This window comes from Bidens hawaiensis, unplaced genomic scaffold (assembly GCF_021521415.1).
Source record: "Bidens hawaiensis isolate Kalapana, Puna unplaced genomic scaffold, B.hawaiensis_p1.1 tig00021323_1, whole genome shotgun sequence".
NCBI classification, from domain to species: Eukaryota; Viridiplantae; Streptophyta; class Magnoliopsida; order Asterales; family Asteraceae; genus Bidens; species Bidens hawaiensis.
This window is the reverse complement of record NW_027493294.1, coordinates 214,598-231,263: the sequence shown is the minus strand read 5'-3', so window position 1 is coordinate 231,263 and position 16,666 is coordinate 214,598. Positions and strand designations below refer to the sequence as shown.

The 16,666-nt window shown below is 33.9% G+C and overlaps 1 pseudogene; it reads right to left on the bottom strand.

The window, feature by feature from the left end:
• Positions 1–415: 415 nt before the first annotated feature.
• On the bottom strand, positions 416–1,639 carry LOC143563135 (G-type lectin S-receptor-like serine/threonine-protein kinase At4g27290 pseudogene; annotated as a pseudogene).
• Between the last annotated feature and the right edge of the window lie 15,027 nt (positions 1,640–16,666).

The window sequence follows — 16,666 nt, the reverse complement described above, 5'->3', positions numbered from 1 at the left end:
ACAAGGGCACATGCACCGATCAGCCGGTGTCCCGATGATTGAGTGCTATGTGCCTTATGTCCAAGGCTTGATGCAAAACTACTATCGAGCCGGGGGTCTCACCGGAAGCAGCCTCTCTATCCAGGGATTGAGGTAAGGCTGTCTACATCTTACCCTCCTCAGACCCTACCATAGCATTGCTATTGGTGGGATATACTGAGTACGATGATGATGATGATGATATGATGACCTTGTAGCTTTCGCCTTCTGTATCTGATGATTATAATGCACATTGCAAGCAGAATGGTTGCACCTAGAAGCACAGGGATAACAACTATCATCAATTTGCTATTGCCTCTTGATGTCTTATCTTTCTCTGTATACAATAAAAAACCGCATGATTAGAACATATGTATTTGAGATTTTGAGAGCTCAACTAAATAAAATTAATTTTACCTAGTTCTGAAGCAGCAATTTTTATGTATATGTCCTGTCCGTTGTTAGGAAGTGTGCGCATATCGATGAGTTCACCATACCATAACAAGCAACCAATGTCATATTTGATGTCCAAAGTTGCATAAGCTGTACAATTACACTCATTTTTACACTTCACCTTACATTGTGCGAGGGTCATATTCGTGTCAAACCAAGATTGCCTAGTGTCTGGCAACTTCATGAACGGATACCTTCGAAACCCTTCTCCAGCACCACAATCTAATGGCACTTCCCTTTGACAACCGTTAGTCCAGTCCGATATTTCCCATTGATCCTTACTTTTTGGTTCAAAGCCTTTTAGACATCCACATATTGTTGATTGTGTAATGTCACAACTGCCATGAACACCGCACAATGCATATCTGTCACAACTATCTGTTTCACTGTCGGCATAGAGAAACCATCCTTGCGTTCGGTTGATCCAATTATACCTGCCCATGTTTCCAATAGGATTTAACCTCATCATACTAAGAACCGAACTATTTATCAGATTGAATTCAATGTAAGTCTCTCTTTCGTTTGAAACATGCGTGTCTACGTAAATTCCAGTTGGTTCGTTATTAATGGCACCCGTATACGTAATTCCATTCCATGAACCCAATCTGGAGTGGATCACATCTCTATTTTTTTTAAATATTTGTGGGAATCCATTGAAATCCATATAAATCACAAACGAACCTTGAGACGGATCATCATCACCCTTCCACGACGTATAATTCGTAGTTATCCCCCTTTTCAAATCCCTCCCAAATCTTGATCCTGGTAGAGCTGTATCTCCAGGATGATCAAAACTCTGCCAAATGTAATTTTCTTGTCCTTCTTCACGGTCCATAACCATAAGATTTCCACTTTCTAACAATCGAGCCACAGGATTTCTAGCGGTTCTAGATGAACTTGATGTCCAAATAGTTATACTAGTGGCGGAATCACGAATCACCAAAACTCCAGACTGATCAAGGGTTAACACACCGGATTTGTTTTCGATAGGACTGTCTTGATTGGCAACCCAAACGATGCCAGTCGCTAGCCGTTTGTACCATATGCCAACATATCGGTTGGAGGTGTTTCTGGGGCTAAAGAACCCGAGCTCGAATGTTTCTTGGGGTGAAACAATGGTTTGGCCATCCCTAATGGTTTGATTCATGAGTATGGTGTCTGCTGCCATGATGCAAGTACATATTGCACCAAAAGAAACAAGGAATATGGAAAATATCATCATTGTTCATGTAATTTGGCTAATGATGACGATTGTTATAGGCTACCTTTTGCTACTAATTAGGGGTCACTTTCGTTATCTACTTTGACATTTTGAAGGAGTTGACAAATATACAATAGTCAATATTCAAGAAGTTGCCCACGTTGACATTTTGTTATCAACTTTGAAACGAAGGCGGCTTCAAACATACAGTAGTCAATACAATAATATGATATACTATATAATTCATTACCACATTTTCATACTTTCTAGTATGTAAATTTGGAAGTTAAATTGTAACCTTACACTGTAATTAAGGTGGCGGATTTCTATATCCAATTAATTGAATGTCATTCCTTGATCAAATAACTATAACTATCATCAATATATGACCTGACTACTCAAATGTCATTGGGTGAACTCTGTTTGGCTGGCAAGTTATTACAGTTTGGTGCAAGATGTCACCGTTCTTTTTCTTACATGTTGAATGAAATATACTTTTTAAGTGAATGTGTATATGCATGCATGCATGCTTCCAGAATAATTGAGAACCTAGGCTTGACAATTTTGCTAATTATTTGTATTTTATTGTGTAAGGTATCGGAGAAAAATCGAACCTTTCACTAATCATAAAGGGGATACACATACAATCGATTTTCAAACTGAGATAAAGCTAAACTAGAGAGAGATAAATACTAGGGATGTCAATTTATAACACGAACTTGTTAACACGACACGAATTTTAACAGGTTTGAGTTTGAGCTTAACAGGTTTCGTGTCTTAAACATGCCGACTTGTTTAAAACATGTTTAAATTCGTGTCCTAACAGGTTAAAGACATGTTAACCTATTAGTAACCTGTGTAGATTTTTATTCTAAAAAACTAAATATATAGACACTCCTAAAGTCTTAAACCTAAAGTCATACTTACAAAAGACATTTCACTAATGCACGTCAGAACCCGATATTATATCTTTTATGTATGTTATGATTTGCTTCAATGGTTTTTTGTTTGAAGTATGCCATAGTATTTATCATCTTTTGTTTCTAGTTAGCTATGAATTTGTAGTTTTTTTTTCAAATATGTTATGAATCATCTACTAATTAAGACTTTTATGCTCATTTTGAAAATTTGGGTTTCATTACACATGTATTATTCATTGTGTTTTTAAACAGGTTCCTTAACAGTGTTGCTACACTGGTTCGTGTTCGTGTTTGAAAAAAATGACACGATTACTTATCATGCTGTGTTCGTGTTTAGCACAACAAGTCATCATGTCTTATCGTGTCGTGTCCGACATGTTATGACAACCCCAATACATACAAAATGAATTAGTAATATTGAAAAACATATACTGAATATATGTAATATAATATTACATGCAGTTGAAGCATAAAGTTTTCAAGTGCATTGACGATTTGAAGGATGCAGGGATGAGCTTGGTAACAGTACTGAAAATACCAAAACCAAAAATCGGCAAAACGAGAACCGGTACCGAATATACCTGGTACGGTACTGGAGACAAAAAGTTGGAACAAATATTGGTACCATACCAATCCCGAAACCTTAAAAAGCGGCTACTAAAAGTAGCCGGTTCGGTACCAATATGGTACCAGTATCCGGTAATATTTACTCATCCCTAGATTAGTGCAAACAGTTGTCATGGAAGACCCTTTGTAAAAATAGCAGCAAACTGGTTAGCGACAACGACATGTATAACTTGTACATAACCAATGCACATTTTTTTAAGAAGTGTATGAATATCAATTTCCACATGTTTTGTGCATTGGTGTTGCATCAGGTTTTCTTATAGGTATATTGCGAAATATTGTGTGGAGCGTCATGAGTCGGGATATCCCTTCCAATTGAGATTTGAGTATGCCGCAAGCTTTGTTAACCGCGGGGGAAGTGATATGGAGGACATATATATAAAATCTAGAGTGCCCTTGAGATATTGTGGTATTTGTTTGTGGAGTGAGGCTCTCATAGGGGCATGCCTAACAAGCAAACTTGTTGAACTGCATAGATAGTGTTAGGCCGAGTGAACGCATGGTATTGATGTTGATCAGTTTTTCATGTAAGTAATAGAAAACATGAATAAAAAGAAGCCTATGAACCTGTTACAACATGGATAGTAGTAACTGCAACATAGTATGATGTAGTCGACATGTTTGTCATCTTGATCGAGTTCCCCTTTAGGATGTATAGTTAAGGATGGTGTTAGGGTTCTTAAGAGGAACCCGATTTAGGAGAGAGGAGACACACTAAATTGTTATATGTGTGAGATTAGGTTATGATATTAAAATTTATCTCTCTTTATATACACCCAAGGGGAAACCCTTTATTAGTTAATTATAGGTAACATGGCCCATCAACAATTACCAAACCAATATATAATAAGGTATAATTAATATTTTGATCTATTATAATATAAATGATTATAATGACCATATATAAATATATATAATTATATATTTAATCTTACATTCTCCCACTTGGCCGAGTAATCATTTATTATGAGTATTAGATAAGCCTGATTAGGAGTTAACACTCATTTTAGCTTTAAACTTAAACTGGAGTAGAGAAATACAGTCATTGAATTGAACATCAGCTAAGACCCCAATTAATCATACTGCAGTCCTTATTTGAAACCAAAGTAGTAATGATCAAAATTTCCAAGTAAGCCCTTTAGAACGTTTGATTTGTATATTATTTCGTCTATATGTCATTATGCATGCAGAACATATTAAGAGACGTACAAAATCAAAACTGATGAGGAAATTTAATAATTAATCATTCATAGTATGATATGCAGTTGCTCGTAGTAATCAATAACCCGTCATTATTATAAGCGCTTTCATAATATTTATGGGTGAGACTTTTAGTTATCGGATCCTTAAGCATATCATGAATGTATTCAATACGAAAATTTTGATTCTTCATAAACGATTAATTTGTTTCATATCGAAATTTAATGCAACACCTCTCGAATTGTTTGAGAAAACATGGTAGCTGACTTTATCACAATTAGTCTTCAATATAATTTATATGGAGTTTAATAAAACTTATGAGTCCACTGATAAATTTTAACAACATTTATTGCTAATTGCGTCGTGATTAATCAACATATTATGTCATTATAACTTAGATTGTTGTTATCAGTTCATTATGACTCCTCCATGAGATAGATTTTTCTGCTGACATAAGAATATATCCCGAAAATTACATTATGTTATCTTTGAATATAACAAAGTTTAGACTAATCTACCGGTTTGAATTTTCACTTCTTCTTTTAAGTTATAGTCTTTCGTTTCTTTTAAGGATATTTTAGTACTCTTTTAGATGCTTCACATTAATCTAGACATATCTAGTGTGTTGCAATTTTGAATAATATCTGAACGAGTATAGACTTGAACTTACACAAGGCTTCTACTTAATGAAGCATAAGATAATAATCTCAATGATCCTATTATCCTCTAAATAGAGCAATATTGTTTGTTACATGTTTAAGGACCCATTTAAGGTAGAACTTATACAACAAAACTAACGTCTCTATGGGTCTATCTTAGAATGTTATGATATCTATTATGTAAGAGATATCTCTAAGGTCTATCATATCAAAGTATGTACGAATAATGTTTTGACTTATGTAACATATACTTGTCAGAAGAATGTCATCTATATAAGAACACGTTTGTTTTTAGTTGCTCCCACTCATCTTGAGTTAGGTATATTAGTCCACTTGGTTTTTGATAAAAAATAGTTGTATAAAGATTTCATCACATTATGATGTCTGCATTAACCCATACATGGATATTATTGACTTACATACTAAGTGTGTGACACTCGTCAATTTCAGGTTAACTCCGTTAACTCAAACTCCGTCAAATCAAACTTAAGATCACTTGATCTCTAACGCACATCTCATTACATTTAAACTAAGGGTTTAAATGACGCTTGACAATTACTACATGTGTAGTCTTTCGGGATTGTACCGAAACGCAAACAGTTGACGCAAACCATTGGTGAATAAACGAAAAACAACAAAACAATAATTATGTGATAATTATGTGTTATGTGATAATATTGGTTAGAACACTAACTCAAGATGCAAACAAGTTAATTTAAGCTAGAAAAGTAATATTTAAAAGTTGAGGGACCTATGTGTAATATGTTATTATTTAATAATTATAATAAACCCTAATCTCTTTCTCTCCCTCACATCCGATCGGCAGCCCCCCCTCTCCTCTCTTTGCGATCGGCAGCCACACACATACACATATCACACCCGTTTTGATCTTATTCTTCATAATCGGAGCATCCCACACTCGTTTCTAAGCACCTCTCACGTTTCTCTTGGTTGTTTCTGCGTTTTTAAGGTATAAACATGAAACCCTAACTTTGTAAATTATGTATTAAGTGTTTATATGCTTGATTTTGATTAGAGGATGATTGATTATGTGTTGGTTAATGATATTGATGATCATATGTGATTTTGAATGGTGAAAGATTGTTAAATCATTGATTGTTTGCAAACCCTAGAGGGTTACTACTGATTTTGATGGATAATTATGTTTATTACATGTTTGTAGATATGTCGTATGCTTAGGATGCATGTTAGACGATTGTTTGTGCTTGCTGAGTTTTGACAGCAGAGATTGTTAAACTTGAACGGCATGTAACTTGTTAAATATAAAAGAAAACTGAGCTATTTATGAGTCTACAAGGTAGTACTCTGAGTCTAGTTTTCAGAAAGTCCAACCACGCCTAATTTGGAGGTGTTTTGGTTGGTCAAACGATTTAAATGTGATTAAAGGTCAAAAATGGTACTGGACAGATTGTAAATTATGTTTAGACAACTGTTACTAAATGTTAATGTGGAAATTGGTTGAGGTTGTTAACACTAAAGGGTACTATGTTGAGTCTAGTTTCTATAAAGTCCAAGTTTGTAATTTTTCGACAAGTAAAGGTTAACTTTTATTATTTTACAAAACTGAAGTGCAAATCTGAATTGTGAGACCTGCTGTTAGGCTGTTTTGTAACTAACATATCTCATGAACTACAAGACCAAATGGATTGGTTCCACTTCTGGAAGTTAACATGTTGAGTTAAGAACCTAACCCAATTGGTATTGCATTAGTTGGATTTTCTATTTAATGGGAATAACAAATAAAATTCTGTTGCGCATGATTTTGACTGCTGTGAGTTTGCTGTAATGTTTTGATCATTGTGAGAAATCTATGACGAATAAAAATACAATAAAATATGTTCTGGAAACCTAATTCATGTATGCTTTTGTGACGATTTTTGGTGAATTAATTGAGATGCTATGACCTGTTGAATAGAGTAATCTTTCAAGTAGAATTCTGTCTTGATGAAACTAGCTGCTGAACTTTGTGAAAATACATGAAACGTGCTAATTGCTAGATAATTGTTATGTTTTGACCAAATTGCCCATGCGGGGAATAATTGCTACAAATGTACACTATTAATTCTTGACACGTAAATAATTGTTCACACATGTAACGTATCACAAATGTGTTTGTTGAGACACACACAATTCACAAACGAAACACGAAACATAATTTATGCATAGGAATTATGTGCCGAGTCTAGAGACTCGATAATAGTTCCAACACTTAGAAAATCTCCTTGTTGTTTTAGAACGCTAGTGAGGGTTTTCTGTGACGCACATCACTTGGGTGACTTGTTTTTGGAATTCTTCGCAAACAGTGAGTTTCACGTTCCCCTTTTAACTATTTTAAAACGCTTTTCACTTGGGGAGAACACATACTCCGAAACGCTTTTAGATTTTGTTATTAGATTATATATCACTTGTAAAGGCTAAGTGGCAAACGAAACAACTGAAGTCCTTCACACATCGAACCGTTTAGTATTGGATAATAGCAAATCACTGTTGAGTAGTACTACTGGGATTGACAAACCCCACCCAACACTAAGCTCGACTGGAGGTCGAGTGGGTGTAATTTTGGCTAACACATTACCATGGTCGGGATAGACCTGTGGCAAGGCACATGATAAACAGTTAGCTTCGGTGTCGAACACTTAGTAATACTTGCTTTATAGGCTAGCTACCTATAGATATATAATTGATTTAACACTATCTGGTAACGCTAAACGCAAAACGCTAAACGCAACGCTTTATTTTATATACACTTGTGAACTCACCAACCCCGTGTTGACACTTTTAGTATGTTATTCTCAGGTAGCCGAGCCGGGCGCGCGGTATAGGATCATGCATTACTTTGAACGTTATTGCTTACGCAAACTTGTTTTAAACTATTATTATTTGGGTTTTTAAGTCGTCCTGCGTGACGCAACTTTTGGTTAAAGGTTTTACGCTTCCGCACTTATTTACACTTAAACGTTTTCGTGGTTTGAAAACTTTATTTATGGTTTGATTATAAATAATGATTCCGATCCTGTTAGTTCACACCCTCTGACGGTAAAACTCCGTTAGTGGATTTTGAGGGTGTGACAAAGTGTTCTTTGACCTTCAGTTTAGAACTTTCAAGTTGTTTTATGAACATGTAAATATGTAAGTCAGTTGTTAGGAAAAGTTGTTTTAATGTTCTTCTAACATAGCTCTTTAACCATTATAAGCTACTTGAACAATGATGATCCTCAAAGAAAACTTTTGTAATATAGGTTATAAGATTCTTTGATGATTTATTCCCTTTTGCATATAACCTTTAACAACCAATCGTGCTTCTTATTGTCTTTAACGTTTGTATTAAGATTTAGTTTAGTTATGAACACCCTTAGGTGTTTCAACAAAATCTCAAAAGTTATTTTGACTTATGAAATTATTTGCTAATATTAGCTTTATTTCCATAGAAGATTGATTGATGTTAATGGTTTAATTAGAAGGGGTAGGATTATTAAACATTCCAACATTCATTTCAACTTTAGTTAGGGAGGTTACATAATCATCAATGTTAGTTGGTTTTAAAACTTAATGGCCTCCTAAGTTGATTATTGGATAATTTTAAAAGTCTCAGTTTTATGGATTAACTCTTAGTTAGGTTGCTATCATTTTCAGTATTCTAAATGTGTAAGAGTTGGTGCAGTATGGTATACAAGAGGTGTAACTGGAGTTAGATTTGGAGTAAAATTTAATGACTCTCTTCCCCCCGCCTCTTGTACTTTTAACAAGTCATTATAAGAACTTTTACTGCAACCACTGACCTTAGAAACTCTTAGGAAATTATCATGCTTAGGGTTAATATTTAAAGACCAATAGATTCTAACAGAGAAACAAGTTAATAATATAAGTTGTTGTAGTTTCTTTTGGTGAGGATTAATTTAGTAAGAAATCTGAATTTACCCACGTTTAAGCAACAATGAAACTTTTGTAAGAGTAGTAGTAAATTCAAAAGAGATAAGCTTTGATGGAATAATGTTGTGATGGAGGAGTGTCTTGTACAAGAGGTGTAATTGATATATTATCAAGTTTTCACTCCACTACCTCTTGCAAATCTTGTAAGTTATGATTGAGACACTTAAGGCTCCCACTGATCTTTAATATCTCTAGAAAAAATATAAGAGAAGTTTCAATGATGTTCGTGACATGGGATTTTGTCATATATATGTTAGACTTGATTTGATTTCATTAACGTCCAGATGTCATAACAAACTTAGGGACATATTTAGAAGAAATCGTATTAAGTATATATGAATGGATCTCTTTAACACCGTGGACCATAGAAGACAGATATGATACAAGTAAATAGCAATTTAAATTATAAAGAATTATGTCTGAATATTCCTTTTGAATAAGTTCCACAAATGTAAGTGAAATACAACTTCTGGTGGACTCACACTTATTTCTTAAGCCAAGTAATGTTTATGGCATCTAACACATGATTTAAAATAATTAAGAATGAGATTATGAAAAATCACGCTCATCAACCATGTCATGATTTCTCATGAAATTTGGTTTTAATGGGTGAATATAGTTCTCATTTGTCTTTTGTTAAATTTTTTATTTGCATGATAACAAAAGTTGTGAAAATATATAGTATCATCTAGTTCTATTTTATATGTTTCAATCCAGATATTGATAACAAATAATATGAGAGTTTAAGGTAAGAGTGACTTTAAGCTGGCTATGCAAACCTCATAATTGTCATAATGTAGCTTAAAGTATTGATACTAAATTCTGATTAATCTTCAGAATATTTAAGGTATTATAAAAGCGTACTTAGAAGACAGTTTATCATAGTTCTAATAACCTTAGCATTTAAAATTGTCACTAACACTAATGTTAGTTATTTGTTAGTTTCGGGTAAACATATAGAACTAGATGCAACCAATCATGTGTTAATGGGCATATTAGGATTAGCAGACTTAAATATCATTTGTACAACTATCAGTTTTAGCCAGTTGCTCTTTTGAATTATGGATAGTCTTGTTGCTTATGCCTAATCTAATGGCACATTTTTGCAATGAGACTTCTCCTTAGAGAACTTAAAGCTGGAAGTGATACTTGCTTAGAATTATCCTCTTTTAGGTTTTAGTGGTGTGAGTTGAATAACATCTTATTTCAGTACCATACATTTATTTTCTTGTACATATGTTGCTGATCAACATACTCGTTTTCCTTTTGTACTTATGAGTGTTATAGTTAATACTTAAGGCAACAAATTGTAATAATAGAAAATTTTAGTATGTAATGCATTAGAAAAGTGTACTTATTTCCATGCGTGAGCCTTTAACTTTCTGGGTCCTGGTATTGTACATTATGATGTATTCAGTAATGCCATTTAACCTTATAGTTAGAACTTTTAAGGAGTGTATGAACCTTAGGAGTTATTTTGATTAGTCTTAGGAAAAACTAAATCTAGAATAATTCTAGTGATAACATTTATTTATATAAGTTCTTGATTATCATTATCGTAAGAGACATTATAATTGACTCATTCTCTTTGTTATGCTTCAGGTTTCAATGGAATGATTGTTTTTAGAAAGAAAAGTAGGATAGTCATATCATGTCTTAAGGGATAATTAAAACTGAGAAGAGCTAAATATTATTGAAACTCTTTATGATGTAAACTTATATTATGCTTTAATATTAGAGTGGACGATTAGTGCATACAAACAACTATTTATATAATTACACTACTTGTATATATATAATTGCACTATTTGATTCGTATGTTTAACACATTTGTTTAGTTTGTACTTGAACTTAATTTCCCAATATATGTATATTAAAACAACTGTATTTTAAGTTTTAACACCTTCAAACTTATAACCGAAGTATACATTCCAATTGCCCAAATCATAATAAAAGTAAGTTCATTTAAGAATTAAATTGTTTAAATCAACAAAAAACCTTTTACTAAATTTTTTTTGATGATTTCCAGAGACGGTCCTACATTAAGCTAGTCCATTGCTTTAAGTGTGACAATAGAATTTATCTTTAGTCGATTAAATACGCATGTTGTAAGGCAAAAAAATGTGACTTACGATATCAAAAGAACGAAACCCGTTAAATATATCATGGTCAAGCTAATAATTAAAGTGGGCGGGAAATTTAGATACGAGACGAGAGCTTTGATGCACACATTTAGTTTCAACGGGAAAAAAAGCTTCTAGAATATATGGTTGGAGAGTGTAAGAGTGTGTTTTTTCGTGCACACATGTTGTCTCTGTAAGAGTGTGTTTTCTAGTGTGTAAACAACAACCCAAGGGAAACTCACCTTGGGTGGGATCAGTTCATTAAATTTTATAAATCTTTTATACCGATTACGAGATCGTTTACCCTTTATCTTATTTTTATCTTTACATTATATGCTTGGAGAGACTCTGTATCGACTGAATCGTATTAGGTGAAAATATGCTTATCAAAGTACAAGCATAACAACTAGGACAGATCTTGGCTATATGGTTCATCCAGGGGAGAGATAGAGCTTCAAGAAATAGCGAATGGTCTTATGAATACACAAATGTATAACTCCCAAGGAATTTCAATTGCGCTCATATTCATCACTGCAGGAATCGGGTTCAAGCTTTCCCCAACCCCTTCAGCAAATAAATAGCAGTTCTGTCTATCAATATGTATGGTCTTGGATTATCAATAATGATTTTTCTTTAGGATTCAGATACTTGATCGATCATTTGTTTATATCGTACCCGTCTCGGTCGTTTATCAAGAACAAAATCCGCCCGTTTGTCGGATCCCGTTTTATAGTACACTTGGTATCAGAGTGGGTTAAATCAATTGATTCAACAGTGTTCTTGATATTTGGGTTCTAATTCCGCGATTACCCGAACTGAGATGTTAATTTCTTGAAGTTTTTTATGACACGTTGAAGTTTTGAAAATAAAGTTTGAAAATCTGGAAAATAAAGTTGGTAATAAGCATGCTCTAACTTCGTTTCGTTTTTACATATTTGGATTCTCTGTCGTGTAAAGATAAAATCTGCAAATATTTCAAACCAAGGACATGTTTTGAAAAAGAATATTCTTCTTTGACCCTCAAGAGGGTCTGTGAACGAATCTTATTCGTTATAAGTTTTGTGCAGTTGTACATAGACAGGTAGATCATGATCAGGTCTCCTGGGCTGGGCTGCTGATGCTGAAGCGCTTAAAAGAAAACGAGAACGTGACAGTTGGTGGTTGAACCCAAAAACGAACTGGTCGTGTCTAAAGATCAGTTGAAAGACAAATGAAAGAAACCAGTCGGCCCAAGAAAGTTAACAAAATAAAATTAGATGTCGACCCTCCTGCATTTGATGTTTCTAAAATTTGTTTTTGCCAATCCTTCATAGAAAATAAGATTGAAGTTCAAGTCTTCAACATTGAAAAATAAAGAATTGTCCAAGATCCAATCTCGTTCAAGCTCTTAGATCAAGACAAGTACTGAATTTCAAGAAATAAAGACGAAGCAAAGAACTTGGTGAAGGTTCCTGGACAAACTCAATCCTAGAGGGAGATTGTAGGGCTAATATGCTATATTATTATTAGGATTGTGTATGTCTTTCTATTTGCTAATAGTCGATGTATCAGTACGTATATTTTGTATGGACGAAATGTAAAAGTTGGAGAAAGGGGACCCCATAAAAGGGCCAGTTTACCCATTTCTCCACGAACCCTCCATCAAATCTCATTTGAAAAAACACTCTTGGAAATAAAGAGAACTTTTCTCTCTCATCAAACTTTCTATCTTTCTTTATTTTGTTTTTCAAACTAAGATCCGAGATCCGAGTGTTGTTAGTGATTTCTGCCAACTAACAACACGGATTGATCCGAGTAAGGATGTGAGGTCCATCTAGAGGACCTGCAATTATTTTATATTAGTTTCAAGGCGTTCGAGAAGTTGGATTTGTGTGGTGATTGTTGAACAAATTAGATATGGATTTGGATTTCAATAAGAAATAATGAGTTTTGTCATTTGATTGTTGAATATGGTAAATAAAATTAGTTTATGGATATTCGAGCTATTCTCAACCTATATTGCTTAAGATCCAAGAGAATGGATAAAGAAGCGGGAATTCCTTCATGAATGAATTAGGTGGGTCGTACCTTGAGGGGGGGGGGGTTTGAATTGAAACAAAGAGGTTTCAGTTTATTATCGGGTTATTTGTGAAGATGCGAGACATATATGGTGTGACAAAGTTTTGATATCACAAGTCAAGGGGGGTGATTGTAAGGACCAAAATGTGACTTATGATATCAAAAGAAGAAAACCCGTTAAATATATCATGGTCAAGTTAATAATTAAAGTGGGCGGGAAATCCAAATACGAGACACGAGTTTTCCATGTACACGTTTAGCTTCAACAGGGAAAAAGGCTTTCAGAATATTATTGTTTTTGCTATAAATATGTCTAATGTTGTCTTTGTAGGAGTGTGTTTTCTAGTGTGTAAACAACCACCCAAGGAGAGCTCACCTGGGGTGGATCGGTTCGTTAAATGTTATAAATCTATTGTACCGATTACGAGATCGTTTACTCTTTATTTTATCTTTATATTTTCGTCAATTTACATTATATATTCGATCGTTTGTTTATACCGCACCCGTCTCGATCGTTTATCAAGAACAAAATCCATTCGTTTGTCGGATCCATTTTTATAGGGACCTACACCTGGCTAAAATAATTATAATACCCCATAATCTTAGTTTATTTCTAACTCTTTCACTTGTATCAATCTAGCATTCACTTTAACTCCTAGCCTTGTAATCGAACAAATGTTAGGGGAAAACTTTACCACATGGAGGGACGCAATTAATTAAAATCACTATTGGAATGTTGAATCTTGATTACGAGGCTTAAGCTCCCATAGCTCTTATTGTTGAAAGCACCACAGATAAGAAAGTAGAGCATGAGAAATGGTAGAGGTAGAACAAAATGCCTCTTATGTCATTAAGAATTCCATTTCGAGTAAACCTTAAATTAAACTCTCAAAAAGAAGAAGACCAGACAAGTTTTGTTGGAACACTTTTGTCATTAACTTTTTTAATGCAAATACAAGCTTATATAGAAAAAGGAAAAAGTAATTACCTATTCTAAGTGCACTTTATTTTAGCAACAATAAAGGGAAACATGGCCTACTCTACATTCATGAATAAAGTAAAACAAAAACCGGTAAACTGCCCACTACTACATGTTTGACTACTTGTAGCTTTCCCACGTTCAAGTTTATTTGGGTCTTGGGTTTGGGCCGGATCTTGGTATACTATGGACTGCTGGACTTGTTGTGCTTGTTGGGTCGGGTCCAAGACTGTATCACCATACGTGATTCAAAGAATGCAGAGCTGAGCTTAGGAACAATCTAAAGGATCTTCTAAAGTTCATGTGAGTACTCTAATTATGAAATTATGAAGATGCTTACTTCCAAATACGATGGCATTAGTGGTATGTGTGAGCACATTATGATGATAATTGACGTGGTCCACAAGTTGAAGGTGGGGCCGGCTCCTAGAAAGCAAAAAAAAGATTTAGGACGAAAGCGAAAATTTTTTTGGGCCTTAAGTACAAGGAGTATTTTGTTGGGTTTAAACAATTTAATTTTATATGAGTTTACTTGGTTATAATTTGGGTTGTGTAAAAAACTTTTGTATAAAATTAAGATTAAACATGTCTAAAATGATATTCAAACTCATAACCTTTTGGTTGATAGTAATACCCCTTTGTCACTAGACAAAACTAGTGGATATGTAATTAAATAGGGTTACAATTACTGATTGCATGTCTTTTCTTACATAAGCAAATCTCTAGGCCGTAGTTTGTAGCTAAATTAACTTATAGCTAAATTAACTTATAACATGTCAATACAGTTCAGCTAGTGGCTTTTTATATCCATATCATATTTCATGGTTCTTCATATTTTATGTTGTTAGGTATCAAATGTATAAATAGAAAAAATGGATAGAAAGTCTGTTGTGGATCAAGAAAAAATATTTCATATTTTATGTTGTTCTTCATATTTCATGGTTCTTAATATTTTACAAGTATCGAAATGGAAGTGGTTGGTCAACAGATAATCATGAAGGAAACTGTTGTGGATCAAGAAAAAACAGATAGAAAGTTTGTTTCAATATAGGTTCCAATTTATATGTCAAGAAATAAAGAAATAAATCTGATACAGGAGCGGTTGTGGACAGGACAACCTACACAATGCAAGGTGTGAATTCGACGGGTTGAAGGACATTTTGAGCACTAGTGATCACGTTAGTCACATTTTTACAAAAGAAACTATGGTTCCAGAATCTAATGAAGAAAAGGATAATGAAAATGATATTAATGGGCTTGAAAACGAAATCGATTCTCTAAAGTAAGATTGGACGAGTCAAGAAGGAGATAAACTCGCATATCAATAGCTACTCATTCCATTCATCGACTACGCTTAAGCACATAATAGAACTATTACAAGTTTACATGTATAACCCTCATACTATTCAACAATTACCATTGACCCCCCTATACATTTAATACCTAACATATGTGTTTTTGAAGGTTTTTGCATATTATTTTTGTCTCCGTCGGGTTTATGGAGCTCATATGAGGCCTTTTGATATCTATTTGCCTCATGTTGTTTCTTTTCTTTCATCAATTTCATTCTCTCTTTAGCCCTATTCATAGGCTCTTAATCAAGGGTTGAACTCATTATTGCAGATAGTCTGCACTTAAGTTAATTTCAACTAGAAGGCTTCGAGACATATTATCGAAACAAAATTGTAGGCTAAGGATTTCAGATTCTTGATGCAGAAAAAAAAACCCGAATTTTGTAACAGCTAATAAAAGTTTATGAGTCTCATCAAGAGAGAAAAAAGAGAATAGAGAGAATCAACTGCATTGTGATAAACTATAACCGTACCTTACAAGCAAGCTTGATGACTTCTATAATATCTCTGTAACTGATACCGCCTAACTGTGCCACATTTTGACACATGATAGGGTAAAACAAGGGCACAAGCATCCATGGCGTTTAAGGAAGGTTTGTTGGGTTATTTTTGCCAATGAGAAAACCCGACAACAATCTTAACCTTCATGGGATTTATTACTATTATTATAATGTTTAAAAAGAAAAAAATAGTAATAATATATATATTTTTTGTTCTTTACGGTACACACCAAATTGGTGTTTTGGTTTTGGTCTTTGGGCCGAATTGGGCTTGTTTCTTGGACGACAAGCAGAACAAATCAAATATAAAGGGTTTTATATGGTGTTCCAATTTAGAGATGCACATGCATTCTGCCGAAAAGATATACAAGGGTTTTGTGGCTCTATTTTTCTTTGGTTCTTTTCATTGTTACTGTTGAAGACAACGAGACACGAAGAGAAGATATTTGGTGCTTTATTCTTTTGGTGTTTTTGAAGATAAGAGACGTTTTAGAGAACGGGTATTTTTCTCGTTGGTGTTACCTCTTACTCGTTTATTTTATTCCATATACTGAAGATTGTTTGTACTAAGTATATGATGATTTGTGTATGCCTCTAGTTTTACCTAGAGAAGAACTTTTGTATT